The sequence below is a fragment of the Onychomys torridus genome, chromosome 5 (assembly GCF_903995425.1).
Source record: "Onychomys torridus chromosome 5, mOncTor1.1, whole genome shotgun sequence".
Classification (NCBI taxonomy): Eukaryota; Metazoa; Chordata; class Mammalia; order Rodentia; family Cricetidae; genus Onychomys; species Onychomys torridus.
In genome coordinates, this window is record NC_050447.1 from 124,142,656 (window position 1) to 124,168,645 (window position 25,990).

At 43.1% G+C, this 25,990-nt stretch overlaps 1 protein-coding gene across 1 annotated transcript in view; it reads right to left on the minus strand.

Annotated features, from left to right (window-relative positions):
- The window catches only part of Shc3 (SHC adaptor protein 3), a 117,478-nt gene that overhangs the window by 83,338 nt on the left and 8,150 nt on the right, over nt 1-25,990 (minus strand). The window lies entirely within an intron of this gene.

Below are 25,990 nucleotides of genomic sequence, written 5' to 3' on the forward strand. Positions count from 1 at the left end.
TAAACATCCCAAATTGACAGAAACCTGACTTTCATAAAACCAGTTAGCATTGCCATTTTCTTTGGATGTATATTTTTCAAAGTTTTTATTGAAGTATACCTCATACACTGTAAGATGTGGAGATCTTAAATGTTTATGTTAATGTTATTAAAACATATTTTCAATAGGATCTCCCCCTCAATACAAACATCATATTTCTGGGTCTGTACAAGACTTCTAAGGATTCGTAACTAATTTTTGGAGTGGTTTTGGGTTTTTTTGTTTGTTTGTTTTTTGTTTGTTTGGTTAGTTTTTGTTTGTTTGTTTGTTTGTTTGTTTTTCGAGACAGGGTTTCTCTGTAGCTTTGGAGCCTGTCGAGTGCTGGGATTACCCAGCTTTTTTTTTTTCTTTTTTTTTTTGGGGGGGGGGCGTTTGGAGTGGTTTTTAAGACAGGGTTTCTCTGTGTAGCTCTGGCTGTTCTGGAACTCTGTAGATCAGGTTAGCCTTGAACTCAGAGATCCCCCTGCCTCTGCCTTCTGAGTGCTAGCATCAAAGGTGTGCACCATCACTGCCTGGCTAGTCCTTAAATTTTTAAAGAAGGAATTTGGTCACTATACAACAATCACTTTCACTAATGCTAACCCTCTGTCTTAATGAGATTTCTATTACTGTGATAAAACACCATGGCCAAAAGTAGCTTGGGGAGAAAAGGGTTTATTTCAGCTGACAGTTCTCCAGCACAGTCCATCACTGAGAGAGTCAGGGCAGGAACTCACACAGGGCAAGAGCCAGGAGTCAACAGTTCATGCAGAGGCCATGGAGGAGTGCTGTTTACTGTCTTGTTCCTCATGGCTTGCTCAGCCTGCTTTCTTATATATCCCAGCACCACCTGCCCAGGGGGTAGTACTGCCCACAACAGGCTGGGCCCTCATTCATCAATAACTAATTAAGAAAATGTCTGAGCTGGCGAGATGGCTCAGAGGTTAAGAACACTGGTTGTTCTTCCTTAGGTCCTGAGTTCAATTCCCAGCAACCACATGATGGCTCACAGGCATCTATAATGAGATCTGGTACCCTTTCCTGGCATGCAGGCATATATGGAGGCAGAATGTTATATATATAATAAATAAATAAATCTCCAAAAAGAAAAAAGAAAAGAAGAAAGAAAATGTCCTACAGACTTGCCTACAAGGGAGGCATTTTTCTCAATTGAGAGTCCCTCTTCCCAAACATCTCTAGCTTGAGTAAAGTTGACATAAAACTAACCAGGACACCTGTATTATCTAATAAATATATTTACAGGGTTGTGAGTAAACTATAGAGCACTTCAGTTTGGCAGAAAGCCTTCTTTGCTGTTTACCACAAGTTTCCAGAAGTTCAAACGCACACATTGCAGTGTGTAACTTAGGTCAGTCCCACTCCTCAGCATGCGCAGATGGACAGACATTGTGACCACAATCATGACAAGGGTTGCAGTGCCTGCTCTGAGCCTGCGGAGAGCTAGAAGACACAGAAACCTTCACATTTGACTGAATATGCCTCAGTGTGGTACAGAAAGGAGTTTCTGCAGAAAACCCAGACTTGGGCCTGACTTTGTCATCTGTTATGTAACTTTATGTAACACTTGACCCACTTCTCAAAACTGAAAGTCTCTACACCTACAGATGTGGCTGTTCCTCCCTCCACGGCACCAGCACCAATGTCAAGGTTGCAGAATACCACCAGTACCATCTGAATCATGTGAGTTCTAAGGCCAATGAATTCTATGCTGTTAGACTACCACTGCTGATGCATCATTTGGTCTTGACTAAAACCATAACTCTCTGGGCTGGGAGAATGGTTCAGTCATTAAAGTGATAGCCTTCTAAGTACAAGGACCTAAGTTTGGTCCCCTAGATTCATGTATGGTAAGCCAAACATGGCAGAACATACATTGAAACTCAGTTCTGGGAATGCAGAGATACAAGGATCCCTGGGGCTTGCTGACCAGCCAGCACAGCTGAATTTGTAAGCTCCAGGTTCAATAAGAGACTCTCTCTCAAAAATGGGTGGACAGTGACTGAGGAAGACACCCCAAATCAATGACTTCTATGCACACGTATATATGAGTACATGCACCTACAGACACATGAAAATACAAAGGAAAAAGTATACACGCATGTACCCAAACATCAGCACATCCACTTCCACACACAATCATAACTCTCATCCTAAGTGCCTAGATTGGCACTACATTTGACTTTCCTGAAACCTATTAGCATCATCATTTCATTTAGATGTACATTTTTTTAAAGTACTACAGAATTATATAACTATAGAATCCAATGTTGTTCCTGTGACTAACAGGGCAAATGTCACACTTACATGATGACCACCATTATCAAAGTCACCACAGATGTCACACTGCATTGCAAAGTTATGTGAAAAGCATGCCCAATGTCCAAAAGTCACATGAACACAGTCCACTACCCAGGGCTACTGTGAATGCCAAGCTCACTGGTGCGCTGGGACTGTAGGAACACTGCGACCACCACTGTGGTAACATTAATACCAGGTCTAACATAGCAGAACTGTGAGAATGTCACAAGAAACAATGCAGCAAAGATACAAGAACACCGTCACTGCTGTTATGAGGGGAATCCCAACTAGTCTAGAGAGTGAGGCAGGAGGATCACAAGGCCTGCTGGGCAACATGGTGAATGCAAGGCCAGCCTGGGTAACAGTGAAAACCTGCCTCAAAGGAATGACTAAAAAGGGGCTAGGGTGTAGCTGAGCCAGAACACTTACCTAGTATGTATGAGGCCCTAGGCTCAACCTCCAATACCATAAAATAAATTAATTCATTAATTAATGAAATAAAATATTCAGTGTTAGAGACAGACTGTGGTGTTGGTATTTTCCCAAAGAAAATATGAGGAAACATTCACTCACAAATATGTGGTACTAATAGCTTCACCTCAGGAGAAAGAGGGAGGCAGCCTAAAAGTTTGTGGACAGCATCATGTGGAATGTCAAAAAGGTGAACACATTTCTACTAAGGTCTGGGATGAGGTAAAGATGTGCACTTTTACCACTGCTGTTCAACATAGAGGTAGAATGTCTCAACCAGGGCAATCAGCAAGACAAAGAAATACAACACACTGGAGTTGGAAAGGAAGGAATCAGTCTGCCACTGTTTGGACACACATCTATTAGAATAATGAGTTGAGAATAATTAATACTGATAACAAATTTAGCAAATCAGCTGGATACAAAATCAATGTAATAAAATCAGTATCTTTTCTACACACCAATAACAAGTTACCTGAAAAAGAAATCAAGAAAGCAAAGACATGTATAAGTTATCAAAAATAAAATTTCAAAGAAGTTGAAGAGATGGAAGATCTCTACATTGAAAAGAATAAAATGTTTATGAAAGAAATGGAAGAAGACACACATAAAGGCTGAAAGGCATCCCTTGTTTATAGATGGGAAAGACAATTATTTTTAAATGTCCATACTGCCCACAGCACACTTCAGATTCAATGCAGTCCATGTGAAAATATCAGTCACATTCATGTAGAACATCATAAAATTCATAAGAAACTACCAAAGAAAGAAAGAAAGAAAGAAAGAAAGAAAGAAAGAAAGAAAGAAAGAAGGAAGGAAGGAAGGAAGGAAGGAAGGAAAGAAAGGAAAGAAAAGAAAAAGCCAGGCAGCAAAGTCATCATCAGTCTGTACTGAATCCACCAGGTTTAAATGAATCCCCAGGGGAATCTTGGCCCTGGGGGAGATGGGAATGGAGGGGAGGAGCTGGGGGGAAGGTGGGGGTGAAGGGGAAGGGAGGCGGTGGGAGTGGGAGGGGGAGGGACAGAGGAACCCATGGCTGATGTGTAGAATTAAAACACAAAAATAATAATAATAAAAAAAGAAAGAAAATCCATTCTCTCTTCTTGAATAGTGCTTTTCTCCATTCTTCCTCCAGGTATGGTTACTGACTGAGGTGGTCCAAATATAACCAGCTCAGCTGCTCTCCACAGTGAAGGAGAGACCCCAGCCAGCACTTCAGTCCTCTCTCTGGTCAGAGGGAACAGCTTGCCTTGTCTTCCTATAGGCCTCTTACCCTGAGACCATTCTCTTAATACTGACCTCTGGGCCACTGGCTTCGACTCCTTCTGAAGCCGTGTTTATATTATATCAAGAGGTATGGCCCTTGGGCCCTCAGCTGTCTTCTCTCACCTTGCTTCTAAGGGACAACCATACACACAGGATCTGGTGTGATGATGGAGAACAGAGCCAGCTACCTCTGAAGACTCACAGTACTGACTGGCTATCTCACTATCCTCAGTCTGGTCTGTGATTCCCCAGTTCATACTTTCTAAAAAACTTCACCTTGGCTGGGGGTGGAGAGGTGGTGCACATGTTTAATCCCAGCATTCAGGAAGCAGAGGCAGGTGGATCTCTGTAAATTCAAGGCCAGCCTGGTCTACAGAGTTGCAGGACAGCCAGTGTTGTTACACAGAAAAACCCTGTCTTGAGGGGAAAAAGAAAGGAAGGAAGAAAAGGAGGGAGGGAGGGAAGGAGGGAGAGAGGGAGGGAGGAAGGAAGGAAGGAAGGAAGGAAGGAAGGAAGGAAGGAAGGAAGGAAAGAAAGAAAAAGAAAGACCCCATCTTACATCTACACCTCATGGAACTGCTCAGGAAAATCTGTGGGGGTGTCAGAGTGGCCTTGCTGCCACCAACCACTGTGTCAGAATTGCTGCTGAGTCCAACAAGGCCACACCAGATAGCCACATTGGGAAGGAGATACAAGCTGCTGACTCTGGCTCAGTGTGGACCCTGAACCACAATAGCCTTCCAAACCATCTACCTGCTCATCCCTCAGCTCGAAGGCACACACACACTACCTAGTCCTCTTTTTTTTTTTTTTTTTTTTTTTTTAACCAGACAGGATTCCTCTATGTAGTTTTAGTGCCTGTCCTGGATCTCACTCAGTAGACAGGCTGGCCTCGAACTCACAGAGATCTGCCTGCCTCTGCCTCCCGAGTGCTGGGATTAAAGATATGCGCTGCCACCGCCCAGCTCCTAGTCCCTCTTGAATGGTGGCCAGCTCTAGTTAACTTGACCTGGCATCTGAATGAGGCTTGTCTGCTATAGCTGTATAAAACATTCAACCTGGCTCAGGCAGCCCATGCTCCATTTCCATAAAATTCTGCATTCCATCTTCTTTACTCAGTGGAGATGCTACTCTCGTTCAGAGTCTGGTCCTTCCCAGCCTGTGACAGCATGTATGTATCAGAGGTTTCCTGCCAGCCTTGCCCTTACAGAATACTTTCCCTGACTGGCAACAGAATATGAGGGGAATAACATGTGGTTTCCAGAGGTAAGCCATGAAAGATATCACCACTTTGATGGCCAAGAGCCCCATGGGAGACTTCCTGTCTGCAGCCAGTACCACTGTCCTGTGAATGCTAGCCTAAAGTGGATCCTTCAGGGACTAAAGAGATGGCTGAGTGGTTAAGAGTGATTGCAGCTCTTCCAGAGGACCCAAGTTCAGCCCAGCATCCATGTTGGGTAGTTCATAACCACCTGGAATTCTAGCTGTAAGGGATCTACTTCTGGGAGGTGCCCTTTTCTGGCCTCTGTGGGCACCTATACTTACATGCATGCACACACACGCATGTACACTTGCACACACACACACACACACACACACACACACACACACACACTCATACACATAGTTAAAAATAAAAATAAAATGATTCTTCCAGCCTCAGGCAAGCTGACATCTAATAATCTCATGAGACACCACAAACTGGAACTAAGCCAAGCCATTCCTGGAAGGGAAGATCAAAGTTGTGACCTTACAGCTCAGCAACAGATGCCTGGAGAGTCTGTCTGTTTTTCTCCGCGCTCCTTGTGTTAGCTACTTGCCTCCTTGCTATGACAAACTTCCTGACAAGAAGCAACCTAACAGGATGAGAGCTTACTTGTGCTCACAGATCCAGAAGATACAGCCCAGCATGGGGAAGTGGGGGAGGGGGGAATCATGGTTGCAGGAGCAGAAGGTGGCTGGTCACTTTGCATCTACATTTGGGAAGCAAAGAGGTGCATGTCGGTATTCAGTTCACCGTTCCCTTTCTCAATCTAGCATGGTGTCCGATTCATGAACCGGTGCCACCTCCATTTATGGTGGGCCTTCCCACCTCCATTAATCCAGTCTAGAAACTGCCTCACAGACATGCTCAGAGGTTTATTTCCATGGTGATTCTAAATCATGTCAAGTTGGCAATTAGGATGAAGCTCACACTGTGTTTTATTCTGGGGTGTCACGGAGCCCAGTGATGTCACCCTAAATAGCTAGGCCGTCTCCAATGTAGCTCTGTCTCCTAAACTGTAGAGTCCCTAGGACCCTCCCATCATCCACTGCAGTTATGATTCTCAGCTTTCTATTAAGGCTTGTCCTAATCTGACCAAAAGCAACTTAGGGGAGTGTATTAATTAATTTTCTGATGCTCTGATAAAACACCATGGCCAAGGCAACTTACAGAAGAGATTTGGGGGCTTATGGTTCCAGAGCAAAAAGAGTTCATATAATGGGGAGGCATGACAGCAAGCAATAAACATGGAGGCAGGAACAGGAAGCTAAGAGCTCACATCTGCAAACACAAGCACAAAGCAGAGAACACAAACTGGAACTGTGGTGAAGTTGTAATCTCTCAAGGCCCACCCCAGTGACATAATTCCTCTAGCAAGACCACATTTCCCAAACCTCCTCAAACAGTGCCATCAGCTGGGGCTCCAGTGTTCAAATGCCAGAGACTATGGGCAATATTCTCATAGAAACTACTACAGGAATAAAAGAGTGTATTTGAATTACAATTCCAGATTATAAGCCACCATTTCAAGGGGGTCAAGGCAGGAACTCAAGCAACTAGTCACATTATATCCACAGCTACAGCAAAGAGAAATGAATGTGCCCATTCTGTCTTGTTAGATTATTCTCCTCAAGCTTTCTCCTTATCCTATGTAGTTCAGGATCCCCAGCCTAGGGAGGGAATGGTGCTGCTCACAATGGGCTTGTTCTTCCTACATCAATTAACAATCAAGACAATCCCCAAAAGACATTCTCATGGGTCAACATGTTCTAAATAATTCCTCAGTTGAACCCAGGTGTTCTAGGTTGTAGCAAGTAGACTTTTAGAAATAACCAGGCCTGGACCAATTGACCATTGTGTCAGCAATTCTTATTTCCCTTATGATTAATGATGTTAACATTCTCATGTGTTTGTCTGCCTTTTGGTGAAATATCTTGAATACTTTTGTCCATTTTTTATTAGACCTTTTTTCTCTTATTATTCTTATTCTGCTTATATCTTATTATTTGTTATTTGACAGTTTATGACAGTTTTGTCTTTCTAACCACATAACAGATCCCTGCAGAATATGTCTTCAATTTGATGCAATCCAGTTTATTGCTTTTTCTTTTATACTTTGTACATTGGTATCAATTCAAAGAATCTTTGCCTGACCTGAATCTCAAATATATCCTCTTTGTTGTGGAATATTGTTTTAACTAGGCAAATATGTGTTACGTTTGTTTATGCTGGGGAATATTCTTTTAACTATGTAAAGATGTGTTACTTTTGTTTGTGCTGCCTTTGTTAACCAAGTAAAGATGTGTTACTTTTGTTTGTGCTGCCTTTGTTAACCAAGTAAAGATGTGTTACGTTTGTTTATGCTGGGGAATATTCTTTTAACTATGTAAAGGTGTGTTACATTTGTTTCTGCTGCCTTTGTTAACCAAGTAAAGATGTGTTACTTTTGTTTGTGCTGCCTTTGTTTAATTGTGTAAAGAGTTGTTGCATTTGCTTCATCTTGCCTGCCTAAGGCACCTGATTGGTCTAATAAAAAGATGAATAGCCAATAGCTAGGCAGAAGAGGGATAGGCAGGGCTGGTGGGAAAGGAGAATAAATAGGAGGAGAAATCTAGGCTCAAGAGAGAAAAGGGAGAAGAGAATGGGGGAGAAAAAGAGAGGAGCACCTGGGCCAAAAGCCAGGCAGCCAGGCAGCCAGGCATGGAGACAGTAGAAGGGGGGGAGGGGGACGGAGGTAAAAAGCCCCAAGGCAAAATGTAGATATAGATAAAGAGAAACAGATTAAAATAAGAGCTAAGATAAAGCTGAGCATTATAATAAGTCTCTGTGTCATGATTTAGGAGCTAGTTGGTGGCCCAAAAGAAAGTCTGTTAGCATCTTTTTTTTTTTTTTTTCTGTTTTATAGTTTACATTTCTACTCAAGTCTATGGTTTATTTTGAGTTATTTTTTTGTAGGCGGGAGGTTCAGGTCAAAATTTATGTTTTTAGTTATAGATGTCCAATTGTTCCTGGGACACTCATTGATGATGCTCCCCTTCATCCCTTGAATGACTTTGATGTCTTTATCAAAAATCAACTGAGGCTCTTTCTATGTCTGATGCTGTGGGATACTGCTTTTGTACACTGGTTTAATAAAATGCTGATTGGTCAGTAGCCAGGCAGGAAGTATAGGCAGGATAAGCAGACAAGGAAAAAATTCTGGGAAGAGGAAGGCTGAGTCAGGAGACACCAGCCCGCTGTCCAGGGAGCAACATGTAAATGACACACAGGTAAAGCCACAGAAAATTTGGCAACATATTGATTAACAGAAATGGGTTAAGTTTAAGTGTAAGAGCTAGTCAGTTGTAAGCCTGAGCTAATAGCCAAGCAGTTTTAATTAATATAAGCCTGTATGTGTTTACTTGAGTCTGAGCAGCTGCGGACCAGGTGGGACACAGGAAAACTTTCAGCTACAGTCTGATTACTCTGTGTTCCCCATCCCTTCCTTATGACACAATCTAGCTTTAATTTTTAAATTATGTTTTCTCTCTCTGAATGTGTATGTGTGCACATGGACACACGCACCCATGCACATACACAAGTTCCACATTATATGTGTGTCAGTCAGAGAACAGTTATCATGTGAGGTGCAGGGATTGAACTCAGGTCATCAGGCTTGGTGGCAAGCACCTTCACTCACTCAACCATCTTTCCTGCCCTCTAGCTCTAGAATAGATCATAGTATCCAGCAAAGCTACTCTTCCTCATTTTAAGATGTCTTGGGTATTTGGGGGTCTGTGGCTTCTGTATATATTTTGTAATATATGGGCTGTATCTATTCAAGTCTTTATGGGAATTTTGATGTGATTGTATTAAAACTACTGCTTAATTTAAAAAGAATTTAAGAACTTACTGTATTAAGTCTTATTCTTATAACATGATGGGTATCTTCACTTAGCTATATCTTTTTATTTATTTCATCAAATTTTTAAAAAATATTTATTTTATTTTTAATTATGTGGGGGTGGGGTATGAGTGCACATGAATGCAGGTACCCACTGAAGCCAAAAGAGAATACTGGATTCCTTGGAATTGGAGTTACAGGCATTGTAAGCCACCCAATGTCAGGTCTAAGAATTGAGCTCAGGTCCTCTGTAAGAGCAGTAAGTGCTCTTAACCACTTATCTCTTGCTCTTCAACCCCTATATTGTATCTCAGTCTTACATATTCATTTGTATCTTCTTTTATTTATTCCATCAACATTTTAAAATTCTCAGCAAACACACATTGCTCATATTTGGGTGAGTTCAAATCTAAATATTTTATTTCCCTGGTAAAATTACAAATGATATGTAATAATTTCAGTTTCTACATGTCACTTTTAGTCTTCAGAAGTTAGATTTGCTTTTGTTCACATAGGATTTCCCTATAGCCCTGCTGAACTAACTTATTTACTCTAATAATTGTCTACAGACTCTCTAGAATTTTCTACTGGATGACCCTATCATTTATTTCTTACTGTTCAGCCTCTCATTGCTTCCTGACTGTAGATGTAATGTGACCAGCCAGCACCATGTCTTCCCTGACTCCGCTACCCTCCCTCCTACCCCCCCCCCACTGTATTTCCTCAAACTGTGAGCCAAAAATCCTTCTTCTTCCTTTAAGCTGCTTCTCATGAGGTATTTGGTCAGAACAAAGAGAAGAGTAAATCATGTGAGGCCTTTCCTAGTAACCCCACTTTCCATAGATCTCTTACCAATAACTAACACATTTTACAGCATTTTTTTTCTTGTTAAAACTGGGATGCTTACCTTGTTCAAAAGGATCATATGTATAAGAAATATACCATTGTGGTCTATTTTCAATAGGAGGTGCATTTAGAACTCATAAATGAATCACAGATGAGCAGGTAACATGAGGCTCTGTCTTCCCTAGCTGGCAGCTGGCACCTGCTTGCCTGGGCATTTTTTTGTTGTTGCTGTTTATTTTAGAATTTAAAACTTGTAGACAGTCTGCTACATGACTGAGCCCAAACACCAGAAAAGCAAGAAATTTTCAGCCCCAAGGAGGATGGGGAGTTTGGAGAGTTAGACTACTGAGGAGATCGTACTTCCCTGAAGAAGAGAGCCAATGAGAAATTCAGGAGGCAGGGTAATGGAACTGGAAATAATAAAAACCACAGTCTTGAACCAAATTGAGCATGCCAGCCTTTTTTGCCTTTTCTCTGAGCTGATGCCCAGCTTTGAAGTTTGTAAAGTAAACTGCCTCGCTTTCGCTGACTCTCCAGTACTCTGACTCTCCAGGACTCAATGTAAAGTGAGGAAAATTGTTTCCCCCCATAAGCTCCTTAGAAAATCACCCTGTTCCATTTTTACCACCTACCACATTCTCCACAGGACCAGTAGCATAATTGAACTAAAAAATAAAATAAAATAAAAAAATTTTAAAAATTTTAAAAAAAAAAACTTGTTGATCCATTCACTCCCCTCCCTTTTCTTTTTTGTGAATCCGTGTGTTTTAATTAGAGGTGGGCGCACATAGCAGCGTTAGAGAGTTTAGCTTTCTGTTTGGGAAACATTCTGTCTGTGCAGCATTTTAACTTAATAATGGTCTCATGAGGCTCTCAGTAAAGCCTAGTCACTTCCTGAAGCCCTCCTGTGGCTAGCTAGCTGCAAGGAAGAAGGGGAATGGAATTCATGGGTCTGCTAATTGTGCTTCCCATCTATGGAGCGCCCTACGAAGACATGGGGCAGCCTGTGGCATGCATACCTACCAGCTCAGAGAGGGAACAATGGTGGAGGAGACCAAAATGAGCGGAATGCAAAGTGTGCTCTTTGGAACTACCTTCATAATTGTGTGGTGTTTGTGCCGTGTGTATGAGTGTAGCCTCTCTCTCTCTCTCTCTCTCTCTCTCTCCTCTCTCTCTCTCTCTCTCTCTGTGTGTGTGTGTGTGTGTGTGTGTGTCTGTCTGTCTGTCTGTCTGTCCTGTCTGTCTGTGTATGGTACATGGTAATATGCACAAGTGGGTATGCAGATAACTGTATCTGTGTGATTATGAAGACCAGGGATGATGTCAGATATTCTGCTCTGGTGTGCCTTATTGCTTTGAGACAAGGTCCATCACTGAACCTATAGTTAGGTCAGTGACCAGCAAACCCAGCAACCCTCCTGTCTCCACCCCAACAGCACTGGGGCTATAGGTTTTGGTGAAATATCTTGAATACTTTTGTCCATTTTTTATTAGACCTTTTTTCTCTTATTATTCTTATTCTGCTTATATCTTATTATTGGTTATTTGACAGTTTATGACAGTTTTGTCTTTCTAACCACATAACAGATCCCTGCAGAATATGTCTTCAATTTGATGCAATCCAGTTTATTGCTTTTTCTTTTATACTTTGTACATTGGTATCAATTCAAAGAATCTTTGCCTGACCTGAATCTCAAATATATCCTCTTTGTTGTGGAATATTGTTTTAACTAGGCAAATATGTGTTACGTTTGATTATGCTGGGGAATATTCTTTTAACTATGTAAAGATGTGTTACTTTTGTTTGTGCTGCCTTTGTTAACCAAGTAAAGATGTGTTACTTTTGTTTGTGCTGCCTTTGTTACCAAGTAAAGATGTGTTACGTTTGTTTATGCTGGGGAATATTCTTTAACTATGTAAAAGGTGTGTTACATTTGTTTCTGCTGCGCTTTGTTAACCAAGTAAAGATGTGTTACTTTTGTTTGTGCTGCCTTTGTTATAATTGTGTAAAGAGTTGTTGCATTTGCTTCATCTTGCCTGCCTAAGGCACCTGATTGGTCTAATAAAAAGATGAATAGCCAATAGCTAGGCAGAAGAGGGATAGGCAGGGCTGGTGGGAAAGGAGAATAAATAGGAGGAGAAATCTAGGCTCAAGAGAGAAAAGGGAGAAGAGAATGGGGGAGAAAAAGAGAGGAGCACCTGGGCCAAAAGCCAGGCAGCCGGGCAGCCAGGCATGGAGACAGTAGAAGGGGGGGGGGACGGAGGTAAAAAGCCCAAAGGCAAAATGTAGATATAGATAAAGAGAAACAGATTAAAATAAGAGCTAAGATAAAGCTGAGCATTATAATAAAGTCTCTGTGTCATGATTTAGGAGCTAGTTGGTGGCCCAAAAGAAAGTCTGTTAGCATCTTTTTTTTTTTTTTTCTGTTTTATAGTTTACATTTCTACTCAAGTCTATGGTTTATTTTGAGTTATTTTTTTGTAGGCGGGAGGTTCAGGTCAAAATTTATGTTTTAGTTATAGATGTCCAATTGTTCCTGGGACACTCATTGATTGATGGCTCCCCTTCATCCCTTGAATGACTTTGATGTCTTTATCAAAAATCAACTGAGGCTCTTTCTATGTCTGATGCTGTGGGATACTGCTTTTGTACACTGGTTTAATAAAATGCTGATTGGTCAGTAGCCAGGCAGGAAGTATAGGCAAGATAAGCAGACAAGGAAAAAATTCTGGGAAGAGGAAGGCTGAGTCAGGAGACACCAGCCCGCTGTCCAGGGAGCAACATGTAAATGACACACAGGTAAAGCCACGGAAAATTTGCCAACATATTGATTAACAGAAATGGGTTAAGTTTAAGTGTAAGAGCTAGTCAGTTGTAAGCCTGAGCTAACAGCCAAGCAGTTTTAATTAATATAAGCCTGTATGTGTTTACTTGAGTCTGAGCAGCTGCGGACCAGGTGGGACACAGGAAAACTTTCAGCTACAGTCTGATTACTCTGTGTTCCCCATCCCTTCCTTATGACACAATCTAGCTTTAATTTTTAAATTATGTTTTCTCTCTCTGAATGTGTATGTGTGCACATGGACACACGCACCCATGCACATACACAAGTTCCACATTATATGTGTGTCAGTCAGAGAACAGTTATCATGTGAGGTGCAGGGATTGAACTCAGGTCATCAGGCTTGGTGGCAAGCACCTTCACTCACTCAACCATCTTTCCTGCCCTCTAGCTCTAGAATAGATCATAGTATCCAGCAAAGCTACTCTTCCTCATTTTAAGATGTCTTGGGTATTTGGGGGTCTGTAGCTTCTGTATATATTTTGTAATATATGGGCTGTATCTATTCAAGTCTTTATGGGAATTTTGATGTGATTGTATTAAAACTGCTGCTTAATTTAAAAAGAAATTTAAGAACTTACTGTATTAAGTCTTATTCTTATAACATGATGGGTATCTTCACTTAGCTATATCTTTTTATTTATTTCATCAAATTTTAAAAAAATATTTATTTTATTTTTAATTATGTGGGGGTGGGGTATGAGTGCACATGAATGCAGGTACCCACTGAAGCCAGAAGAGAATACTGGATTCCTTGGAATTGGAGTTACAGGCAATTGTAAGCCACCCAATGTCAGGTCTAAGAATTGAGCTCAGGTCCTCTGTAAGAGCAGTAAGTGCTCTTAACCACTTATCTCTTGCTCTTCAACCCCTATATTGTATCTCAGTCTTACATATTCATTTGTATCTTCTTTTATTTATTCAATCAACATTTTAAAATTCTCAGCAAACACACATTGCTCATATTTGGGTGAGTTCAAATCTAAATATTTTATTTCCCTGGTAAAATTACAAATGATATGTAATAATTTCAGTTTCTACATGTCACTTTTAGTCTTCAGAAGTTAGATTTGCTTTTGTTCACATAGGATTTCCCTATAGCCCTGCTGAACTAACTTATTTACTCTAATAATTGTCTACAGACTCTCTAGAATTTTCTACTGGATGACCCTATCATTTATTTCTTACTGTTCAGCCTCTCATTGCTTCCTGACTGTAGATGTAATGTGACCAGCCAGCACCATGTCTTCCCTGACTCCGCTACCCTCCCTCCTACCCCCCCCCTGTATTTCCTCAAACTGTGAGCCAAAAATCCTTCTTCTTCCTTTAAGCTGCTTCTCATGAGGTATTTGGTCAGAACAAAGAGAAGAGTAAATCATGTGAGGCCTTTCCTAGTAACCCCACTTTCCATAGATCTCTTACCAATAACTAACACATTTTACAGCATTTTTTTTCTTGTTAAAACTGGGATGCTTACCTTGTTCAAAAGGATCATATGTATAAGAAATATACCATTGTGGTCTATTTTCAATAGGAGGTGCATTTAGAACTCATAAATGAATCACAGATGAGCAGGTAACATGAGGCTCTGTCTTCCCTAGCTGGCAGCTGGCACCTGCTTGCCTGGGCATTTTTTTGTTGTTGCTGTTTATTTTAGAATTTAAATCTTGTAGACAGTCTGCTACATGACTGAGCCCAAACACCAGAAAAGCAAGAAATTTTCAGCCCCAAGGAGGATGGGGAGTTTGGAGAGTTAGACTACTGAGGAGATCGTACTTCCCTGAAGAAGAGAGCCAATGAGAAATTCAGGAGGCAGGGTAATAGAACTGGAAATAATAAAAACCACAGTCTTGAACCAAATTGAGCATGCCAGCCTTTTTTGCCTTTTCTCTGAGCTGATGCCCAGCTTTGAAGTTTGTAAAGTAAACTGCCTCCCTTTCGCTGACTCTCCAGTACTCTGACTCTCCAGGACTCAATGTAAAGTGAGGAAAATTGTTTCCCCCCCATAAGCTCCTTAGAAAATCACCTTGTTCCATTTTTACCACCTACCACATTCTCCACAGGACCAGTAGCATAATTGAACTAAAAAATAAAATAAAATAAAAAAATTTTAAAAATTTTAAAAAAAAAAACTTGTTGATCCATTCACTCCCCTCCCTTTTCTTTTTTGTGAATCCGTGTGTTTTAATTAGAGGTGGGCGCACATAGCAGCGTTAGAGAGTTTAGCTTTCTGTTTGGGAAACATTCTGTCTGTGCAGCATTTTAACTTAATAATGGTCTCATGAGGCTCTCAGTAAAGCCTAGTCACTTCCTGAAGCCCTCCTGTGGCTAGCTGCAAGGAAGAAGGGGAATGGAATTCATGGGTCTGCTAATTGTGCTTCCCATCTATGGAGCGCCCTACGAAGACATGGGGCAGCCTGTGGCATGCATACCTACCAGCTCAGAGAGGGAACAATGGTGGAGGAGACCAAAATGAGCGGAATGCAAAGTGTGCTCTTTGGAACTACCTTCATAATTGTGTGGTGTTTGTGCCGTGTGTATGAGTGTAGTCTCTCTCTCTCTCTCTCTCTCTCTCTCTCTCTCTCTCTCTCTCTCTCTCTGTGTGTGTGTGTGTGTGTGTGTGTGTGTGTGTGTCTGTCTGTCTGTCTGTCTGTCTGTGTATGGTACATGGTATATGCACAAGTGGGTATGCAGATAACTGTATCTGTGTGATTATGAAGACCAGGGATGATGTCAGATATTCTGCTCTGGTGTGCCTTATTGCTTTGAGACAAGGTCCATCACTGAACCTATAGTTAGGTCAGTGACCAGCAAAACCCAGCAACCCTCCTGTCTCCACCCCAACAGCACTGGGGCTATAGGTGCTCATGGACATGCACAGCCTTTCATGAGAGTGCAGGCTTTCAGACATGGCCCTCATGCTCGCACCACGACCACACTTGACCACTGAACCATCTCCCCAGCCCTTGGAGTTACTTCTCTTTATTTTACTTTTTAAAGATTTGAGTTAATTGTGAGTGTATGGGGGGAGGTCTGTGTTGTTTCTGTATGTGTGTATATACATGTAAGTGTGAATGCCCATGGAGGCCAGAAAGGGGTATTATATCCCCTGGAGGTGAAATTACTGAGTTGTAAGGCCCCCGATGTGAGTGTTAGGAATGGAACTCAGGTCCTCACATGCACTCTAAACCAGAGCCATCTCTCCAGCCCCTGGAGTTGCCTTCCTAATGCCCTCTATCAGCCTCTCAGCCAACTGCTTCTGCCCTCTCCCTGTCACACACTACTGCAACCTCTGTCTTTCTGTCCTCACATACTAGCTGCCCTTTGCCTGTGAGAGTTTGGGGAAGTGATGGATGTTACAGTTGAGTCTGGACTGTCCCCTCTGAAACTCAGACTGAATGTTGTTTGATCATCACCCTGTTGGGTGGTGTGGTGGGCCAAAGGGCAGAGCACTCAGGAATGGAATAGAACCAGCCAGCAATAATGAGAACATCCTCACTCTCACAGACTCAATGTCAAGAGATTGCATTTAGCCTCTTTTGAACACGCCCACTTACCCTGCTGCTTTCGGCCATCCCAGCTTGGGCTCTCAAGTCTCCAGACTGTGAGCAAATATAAACTTTCATTTATAAATTATCCAGTCTTGGGTATTCAAAACAGAGACATGACAACTGGCTGACCCTTTTTCCTACAGTCCATGGCTTCCTGTATCCAGCCAAGGTAGCTGAACAAATACTCCCCAGACTTGAGACTGGTGTCTTAAACAGCACGTGTTTCTCATAGCTGCATAGGCTGGTAACCTGGAGTAAAGTGTCAGTAGAGCCAATGTCTGGTGTGGAAATGGCTGTAGTATAAGGTATAAAGAGGGCAAAGGAGCCGTCAAGGGTCCTTTCAGGAAGGTACCAGTGCCATTTTCACATTCGTGACCTAATTACCTCTGAAAGCCCCTGCTCCTTATGCCACCCCCTTAGATTTCTACATAGGAATTTTAGAGAACATAGACACATCACTATAGTACACATAACTATAGTGTAACCCATGGCCTCATATCATGCATGTGACAGTCCTCTCTAGATCACCATTTCCTTATAAGTGGTAATTATTTAATTCATTGTAGATTTTTCAGGGCCCCTGGGCTAAGCGCTAGGTACAATCTCTCTGAACTGAAATGGCAGGTACAAGGATAAAGACTTAGAGCTGTAGAGACTGAGACAAGGAGCCAGCAACTGCTGGCATGAGCGGTCAGGGAGAGAGGTTGTGAATCTGAGCTGAGTCTCGAAGGCTCAAAGGTTGAGGTGAGGAGGAGCGAAGGCAGTCCTTGGGGAACAGTCTGAGATCAGCCCAGAGGGACGACAGGAAAAGAGGTTGTTCTATGTGGAGGAAGTTCAAGGGGGGCAGGGGATGGGAGGTAGGGCTCAGGCTAAACTGAGCCAAACTGAGATTTTGTTCTCATATAAGGAATTCTAATTGAATTCTGTAACCAAGGGGAAAATAAAGAGCTTTTGTTTTAATTAGGGCGCTGAGAAGATAGGCAGGAATTTCAGAAAGATGAATGATGTGTCGCACTAGCTGAAAGTGATTTTTAAAACGTGTATTTTACCTTATTAGATGCTGATGGGAAAAGCATGGATGAAATTCAAGAACCACTTCAGATTTTTGTTTTTCAACAGAAAACTAGGGAAGTTCCCCTAACTCGCGAAAGTCTGTAGAATACTAAGTGCCCTCTTACATTGGAATACAGCCAGATTCATGGTGTAGGTTGGGGCAAGATTGTAGCCTTCATCTGGTCACCACAGCCAAAATCCACCAGCAGTGAGAACAGGAAAGAATTGCTGGTGGGTCGCTAAAACGTATCACGCGCATGGGCAAAATGCTTCTGAGGAAGGTGGGTAAAGAGTGGAAAGAAATGAGGCCACTGGAGACCTTCTCTAAGGGCAATACAATCCGAGGGGTTGGGCAGGGGGTGAGGAGATGGCTCCGTGAGTAAAGTGCTTGCCACAGAAGCATAAGGAACTGGGTTCATGCCTCAGAGGTGTGTGCCTGTAAGCCTGGCCCTGGGGAAGCTGAGACAGAAAGATCATCGAGCTTGCTGGACAGTCAGCTTAACTAAAACAGTGATAGGAAGATACCAGAAGTCAACATCTCTGGCTTCCATATGTGCATGCACAGGCAAGTGGAGAGAGAGAGAGAGACAGAGACAGAGAGAGAGAGACAGAGACAGAGAGAGAGAGACAGAGAGACAGACAGAGACACAGAGAGAGAGACAGACAGAGAGACAGACAGAGAGACAGACAGAGAGACAGACAGAGAGAGACACAGAGAGAGACACAGAGAGAGAGACAGAGAGGGAATCAGTAGCAAGGGCAGTGAAGAGAAACTTGTACTTTTTGCTCCCTGGATCTGGTGGCTGGGCACACTGGGAAACAACCACACGTTCCTTTAATGAGAAGAACCTCTCCCAGAGCAATTGCTAACCACACCCAGGAGTGTTTGCAATAATAACCTAGGCATGATGAGCACATGAATCAGGACGAAAGCAAAGCACAGGAAGAACATTTGAAGCGTCGTTAGGCAGAAATAACAGTCTTGTGCCTGAACACATGGCATGAGCTTGGGGCAGGAAGTATTTGGGGATGACTCGGAAGTTTCTGATTTGAGGGTGGGGGTATCATGGCACACTAAGAAAGAATAGACACTGGAGGGAAAAGCTGTCAATTCAGTTTGAAACACTGGCAGCAGCTCTTAAGAAGCCTAGTAGACAGCAGATGGCACACTGCCCCCACAGTGCCCAACATACCCATAGGCTTCACCCCCACCTTTATTCTATGGTCCAAGTTGCTACTAGCTTTCTTGGGAATGGGATGAGGTGCATGTACACATGTGTGCATGTACATGTGGAAGCCAGAGGTCAGTCTCAATGTCATTCCTCAGAAGTCATCCACCTCATTTTTTGAGACAAGTGTTCTCATTGGCCAATGTCTCCCCTTGGCTTGGAACTCATCAAGTGGACTAGCCTGGCCAGCCAATGAGCCCCAGGGATTCTCCTATCTCTCTATCTCTCTCCAGTTCTAAGATCACAAGGGCACAGACAGCCTTTCCTGTGGGTGCTGGAGATTGGACTTAGGGCCTTAAGCTTGCCCAGCAAGCACTTTACCAATACATGCATCTCCCCAGTCACCTCTCCCACTGTCTCTTCTTTCATTCCCACCTCTCCAGTCACTTCTCCACGCACAGGATGGAATCAACATTTGGTCTCCATTTTGTGCTACACTTAACCAAGGCCCAGAGAGCCTCAGGCCTGACTCAGCCTAATCAGCTTATCCATTCTCTACATGCTACAGCCACATGAGACCATGCTCTGATTCTATCTCCTGCCCTGTAACGCACATACATTGTTTCTTCTGCTCTCCTGTCTTCCTTCTCTTCCCTCACTGCCCCCACCCTATGCACTAGCTCCTATGCATGCATATACCATCACCTTCCAGATTGTTTCTACATCATCCCTTGAGAGAACTATTTTGTTTGTTTGTTTGTTTTGATATAGAGTTTCTCTCTGTAACAGCCCTGGCTGTCCTGGGACTTGCTTTGTAGACCAGGCTGGCTTCAAACTCACAGAGATCTGCCTGCCTCTACCTCCCTAGTGCTAGGATTAAAAGTATGCACCACCACCGCCCAGCAGAACCATTCTTGATCTCAACATTTCTGGGGCCATTACAGATCCCTGGCATTTCCTTCCCTCTCTCCACTTGATACTGAAAGAAGAGGCAGCAACTCTAATTCATTGGCCTGTACCCAACTCCTAGCACAGCCTCCCCCAGAGTGGGAGCTTTTTGAGTAACCATTGAACTGAAAAACTAATTTATACATTGACAGAGCAACACAGTGATGGGTAGAAAGGGAAGCCTGCTAAGAAACAACCCAAAATTGAAACAGAAGAGAAGCTAACCACTGCATATGAATGTGAACAAGAGAAGTGGGGGTTGGGGGAGATGGATCAGTAGGTAAGAACTCTCATTCTACAAGCCTGAGGACCTGAGTTCAAACCCCCAGCACCCACACAAAAAGTCAGGTGTGGATGCCTATGCCTATAACATCAGCAGTGAAAGGGAAAGAGATGGGTGACTCCCAAGAACTCATTGGCCAGTCAGCCTAGCTCAAATGGCAAACTTCCAGTCCAGTGGGAGAGCCTATCTCAAGGCAATAAGAGAATATAATAGAGACAGACATCTGATATCCTGCTCAGGACTCCACATTCATAAGCTCAGGAGTGTGCACACTCACATACTGATGCACTTTGGTGGCTGATCTTGGTCACCAACTTGACTAGATTTGGACTCAACTAAGGGATAAGCTGTTGGACACTCTTATGAGAAATTTTCTTGATCAGGTTATTTGAAGTGGGAAGATTCACCCTAAATGTAAGTCACACCCTCTGGTGGCAGCAGATAGGAAGGTGTAGAAGAAGGAAGCTTTGTTTCTTGTCTACTTGCCAGTTCAGCTACCCTGTTTGCAGTCTATCTTGCCGGCACCACCACCACCACCACTGCAGCCACTGATGCTGCCTCCTTCATTCACTGATCTCAGAACCCAGTTTCCTCCATTTCCCAGGATGGAATTAAAGTCAGCAGCCCTCCAGGAACGTTCCAGGACTGCAGTGCCAGATAAAGACCACTAAAGCTCCCAGCATCGTGGACTGAACACAGTTACCTGGTTCTCAGCCTTTCCATCGTGAAAACAGCCATTATTGGACTACTTGGACAATACTGTATAAGCTGATCCTTAAGCTGTCCTTTCAATATATACTTACTTTAAGGAACTTTGACTAATTCACGCATGCACCACACACAGCACACAATATCAACATACACAAGCACACGCATACCCATACACACAAAGGAATGGGAAAGATACAAATAAGGATGGTGGCTTAAAGGGAGAGAGGGTTTAAAGGTATGCTAAAGGAAGGAAAGGGTGTTGAGGATGGAGACTGGAAGAGGAAATTGGCACATCTGTATGGTGATATGATCAGCACATCTGTATGGTGATAGGAAAAGCAGTGATAATTGGTAGTTGACACTCATCATTTCCCAATCTCTGCAGTACATCTTCCTACCATCTGCACCTTGGGGTGAACTTATCATGTCTGTTTTTTTCCCATCTCTCCACACAGCCGTTCACCCCAGCATGAACAGACATCAATCACGGCAGCTTTGTCCAGAGAGCCAGCTGATAACTACTCACTAGCACACCCCTGTCTCCAGACTCCTAACCAAGAAGATGCACAGAGACAGCAGGAGGCTGGCCAGGACAATAAAGGGTTCTGTGATCTACAAAGGGACATCAGAATCCTCCTAGATGGGACAGCTCCATGGGAGGGATTCAGACCTAGTACCGTCAATCTGATTGTGATGGCTATTCTTGTCAACTTGATAATATCTGGAATTAGCTACAACCCAAGCTACTGTGCACACCTGTGAGGAGTTTTTGTGGACTGGATCATTTGAGATGGGAAGACACACCTTAAATCTGGGCTATAGCCTATATAAAAGACATGGAAAGAGGGAGAGACTGCTCTTTGATTCTTTGCCCTTGCTTTCACTGGCAAGTCCATTCCTTCACTGGCACTAGAGCCTACTTCTTCAGGATTCTGGTGCATGCGAAAGATCAGTTGAGACATCCAACCTTGTAGATTGAACAAGTATTTGATTTTTGGACTTTCCATATGCAGACAACCATTGTTGTACAGCCTGGACGGCACTCTAATAAACCGATAGATAGATTGATAGATTGATAGATAGATAGATAGATAGATAGATAGATAGATGATAGATAGATGATAGATAGATAGATAGATAGATAGATTGATAGATTGATAGATAGATAGATAGATGGATGATAGGTATATAGATAGACAAATAGATAGATGATAGAGAGACAGACAGAAAGATAGATGATAGTCATTCTATCAGTTCTATTTCTCTAAACAACCCTGACTACTAACACATTGGTCAAAAGCCCATTGCTCAGGTCATAGGCTCTAGCAGGGAACCTACCACTATTGTTTTGCTAAGTGGCTATGTTGTCAAACTGCCTTCTAAATATGCATGCTTATACCCATAGATTAGTGCTGCTCTCAACCTTGGTCAGAGAAACTTCTTTTTATACTGGGCAGCAGTTGATACAGAGACTCATAATTAGTTAAAGTTTTGAGAATTAAATGACTGTCAAGTTCTTGACCCTGAGTGAGACATTTGTATCACTCATCCAAGGGCCCAGGAATGTTACAGAAGAGGAAGAAATCGTTGTAAAAGCCAGAAGATGGGGAGCAGTGTTGTGAATGCTGTTCTCTGGATGTGACAGGGTCACTGCATTCACAAACTCACAGCAGCTCTGCTGCTCTGCACTGGAATGAATCAACATTCCAGGGTGAATGGAGAAGAGCTTGTGTGGCCCCAGCCCTCCTCAAGGGACAACCAGCACTTCACCTTGCTGGGAAACAGGAGTCATTTTCTTCACTGGTTTACTCACTCTTACACTACCCTTGCTCCAGGAACTAACCCGAATTCATAAGAAAAACAACCCTCCCAGGTGGCCACTTTGGGAATTCTTTTCTTCTTCCACTTGAATTAATATGTCACTGTGCAAAAAAAAAAAAAAAAAAAAAAAAAAAAAAGGTTATGCTCATTACAGGAGGTGTGACTTCCAACAAAAAGAACCACAGCTTGGTTCTTCAGAGAGAGCTGCCAGCACCTTCTCATACAAAGAAGTCCTTAAACAAAGCAGCCCTCCCACCTCTGAGACCCAGGCCTTAGGAACGGGTGGAGAGGGCAGAGCAGGCAATGGGTTGCCAAGCTTCCCTCCTACTGATGGGCATGGACGATTGGAGGTAGGTAGATAGCTCAGAATTCAGACCTGCCCACCTCCGACTAGTCCCGCTTTCTGATGGCGCTTTGCTGCCTGTTGTTTAATTGGGTCAAAGTCAATTAAAAAACATCTGTCAAAAAACTTTATTGAGGGGCTGGAGAGATGGCTCAGAGGTTAAGAGCACTGACTGTTCTTCCAGAGGTCCTGAGTTCAATTCCCAGCAACCACATGGTGGCTCACAACCATCTGGAATAAGATCTTATGCCCTCTTCTGGCCTGCAGTCATACATGCTGTATACATAATAAATAAATAAATAAATTTTAAAAAAATTTTATTGAACATTCCATAAGAGCACATCGTGTGTGTGTGTGTGTGTGTGTGTGTGTGTGTGTGTGTGTGTAATATGCTTGTGTGTTTGCAGGAGCATGGTGACAAAATACCTAAGAGTCTACTGAAAAGGAAGATTTTACTCACGGTCTCAGCAGCTTCCATTCATAATCACTCAGCCCTATCACTGTGAATCCACGGTGAGGCAGCACATCATCGTTATTTTGATTTTATCATATTTTCTGTAATAGGTGCTTTCTATTTGGGATATTGGCAGTAGAGATATTTAGTATTTGCAAAGTAAAAGGCAATAGTATTAAAGTTATTTTCAGTATGTGCCTCTAGACTGTCAAGCAATCATGGCCCTTGTGTAGATGGAGGCCCTCAGAATGACCTGAGCAGAGAAGGAGGGGTCAGATGACGGCCAAGTTCCAGGGACTTTGAAAATCCGGAGCAAAATAAACTTCACTCCTGGGATGGAGGCTTGAGTGATGCTCAGATGATAATGTGCTTGCTCACAAACACAAAGACCAGAGTTTGATCCCCAGGACACACGGTCAAACAAAAACCGTGCAAGACAGCGTATACCTGTAATCTCTGGAGCTAGGGAGACTGACCCAGGCAGATACAGGGTTTCCTGGCCAGCCAGTCTAGCTGTATCAGTGATCTCCAGGTTCAGTGAGAGACCCTATCTCACAAAATAAAGTGGAGAGCAACTGAGAGACACCCCACGTGACACACACACACACACACACACACACGCACACACACACACACACACACACACGCACACACGCACACACACACGCACACACGCACACACACGCACACACACACGCACACACGCACACACACACACACACACACACACACGCACACACACACACACACGCACACACACACACACACACACACACACACACACACACACACACACACACACACGCACACACACACACACACACACACACACACACACACACACACGCACACACACACACACACGCACACACACACACACACACACACACACACACACACACACGATTTTGATTGCACTCTTTGCTTCTTTCTACCTCCTCAAGAGGCAGAAGGGAATGGAGTCTCTGTGGTGCAGGTTTCCTTTTTGGAACAAGCACACATTTCAGAAGAGGCCTTCATGTGGCTTCACATCTGAAGCCTCAGCACAGGAACAATGAGTTATTTGAACTTTTTTTTCTCTGAGGTGTTTCTAATGTATTCACATGGCTACCAGATGATCAGAAACCCAGAAGCTCACTTGGATACCTCAGGACCCCTTCTAAAGCTATCTCTTCGAACTGCCTTTTCTGAAGATTTAGGTTGCATAGGCCATTTCTCATAAGATCTGCAAGTCACAGCTAGAAACCCAGACCTCACTGTCTGTGACCCCAGAACAGCATAATACATCCCTAAGCCTGGAATTCTGAGATCAATGTACCCATGGATTTGACAAGCTGTAGCTATCAGCACAGCTAGTTCTAAATACTGATCCCTTGCCGAGGCACCAGGAAGATGTGGGCTTCCAGAGAACTACAGCAACCATCTCCTACAGGTGGGCAAGAGGGTCAAGAGGAACTCAGACTCCCCTATTGAGTATGAAGACACACTATGTGGAAAGTCAGATTTCAATTCCTGATACATTGCTTGTGATCAAGTGATCCAAAGGAGAGCTTTAGTCCCCCCCCCACCCCAGCTTGATTAACACCATTCATAATTATTCCAAAACTAAGAGATGACCAAGGGAGAAAATGTGAACATAGGTAGATGTACCTAACAGGGGTTTGGGTTGGTGGTGTTGCTGTGGTGGGAAAGTGATGAGAAATCAATGTAGAACAAAATGAATTGTTTTCTGATACTCTAGGGAAGCAATAGTTACAACCTGAAAGCAATAATTACCACAAGCACACAGAAAGTCATGTGCAGGCAGTTCACACATGTGCAAATGTCAACCATCCTAGCATGCAGCTAGCTATATTCCAGGGTCAGCATCTGTCCTAAAGTACAGTCGTCACACACACTCCAGGTCATTATTTGTCGTAGAGTACAGTCACACATACTTCAGGGTCAGTATCTATCCTAGAGTACAGTTATACACTCCAGGTCATTATCTATGCTAGAGTACAGTCACACACACACACACACACACACACACACACACACACACACACACACACACACAGTGGGCAACAATCTCCTACTCCATAGTCTATTCCTATGTTCAGTATCTCCTACCTGAACAGTATTCTTTATCCAGCACATATCAGAGATTTTATGTGGTAAAACGTTTTCTCCTCCTCTCCAGATAGTATGCTCACCTGGCCATTCCACTATGAATTAAAGGATTCCACATTTCCCTTATCCATTTTCCTGAGTGTGCTGGCTCCTCCTATTCCCTCTCATCCTTACCATGCTTTTTCATCCAGCTGGCACTGGCGTCTGCCCTGGCACAGGAGTCCAGCCCTTTTCCTCCCAGGCAAGTGCTCTTCTGAAGGTACAGAGCCTGTCGTAGGCCCATCTTTCCAATTAGTTGAGATGTTGGAGCCAGAACCCTCCCAATCATGATGTCAACATTTCTACCAGTCCAGCCTCCTGACTCTCTTTAAAGACCAACAATGTACAACTTCCACAGCAGGCACAGTGAGATCCAGAGAGGTGAACTACCCTTCAAGCCCATACCAAGTAGCCCTGCCTCTCACCAGCCAGCCCCAGACTCTGATGTACTAAAACCCAAGCCAAGGTCACAGTTCAGCACAGCTTGTAAGATGACCCAACTTCTCTGTCCCTAGGCCTTTGCTCAGAGCATATTTATCATACATGCTTTCAAAACTAGGCACCTGTGGAAAGGTCAGACCCAGTGCAGAGGACTG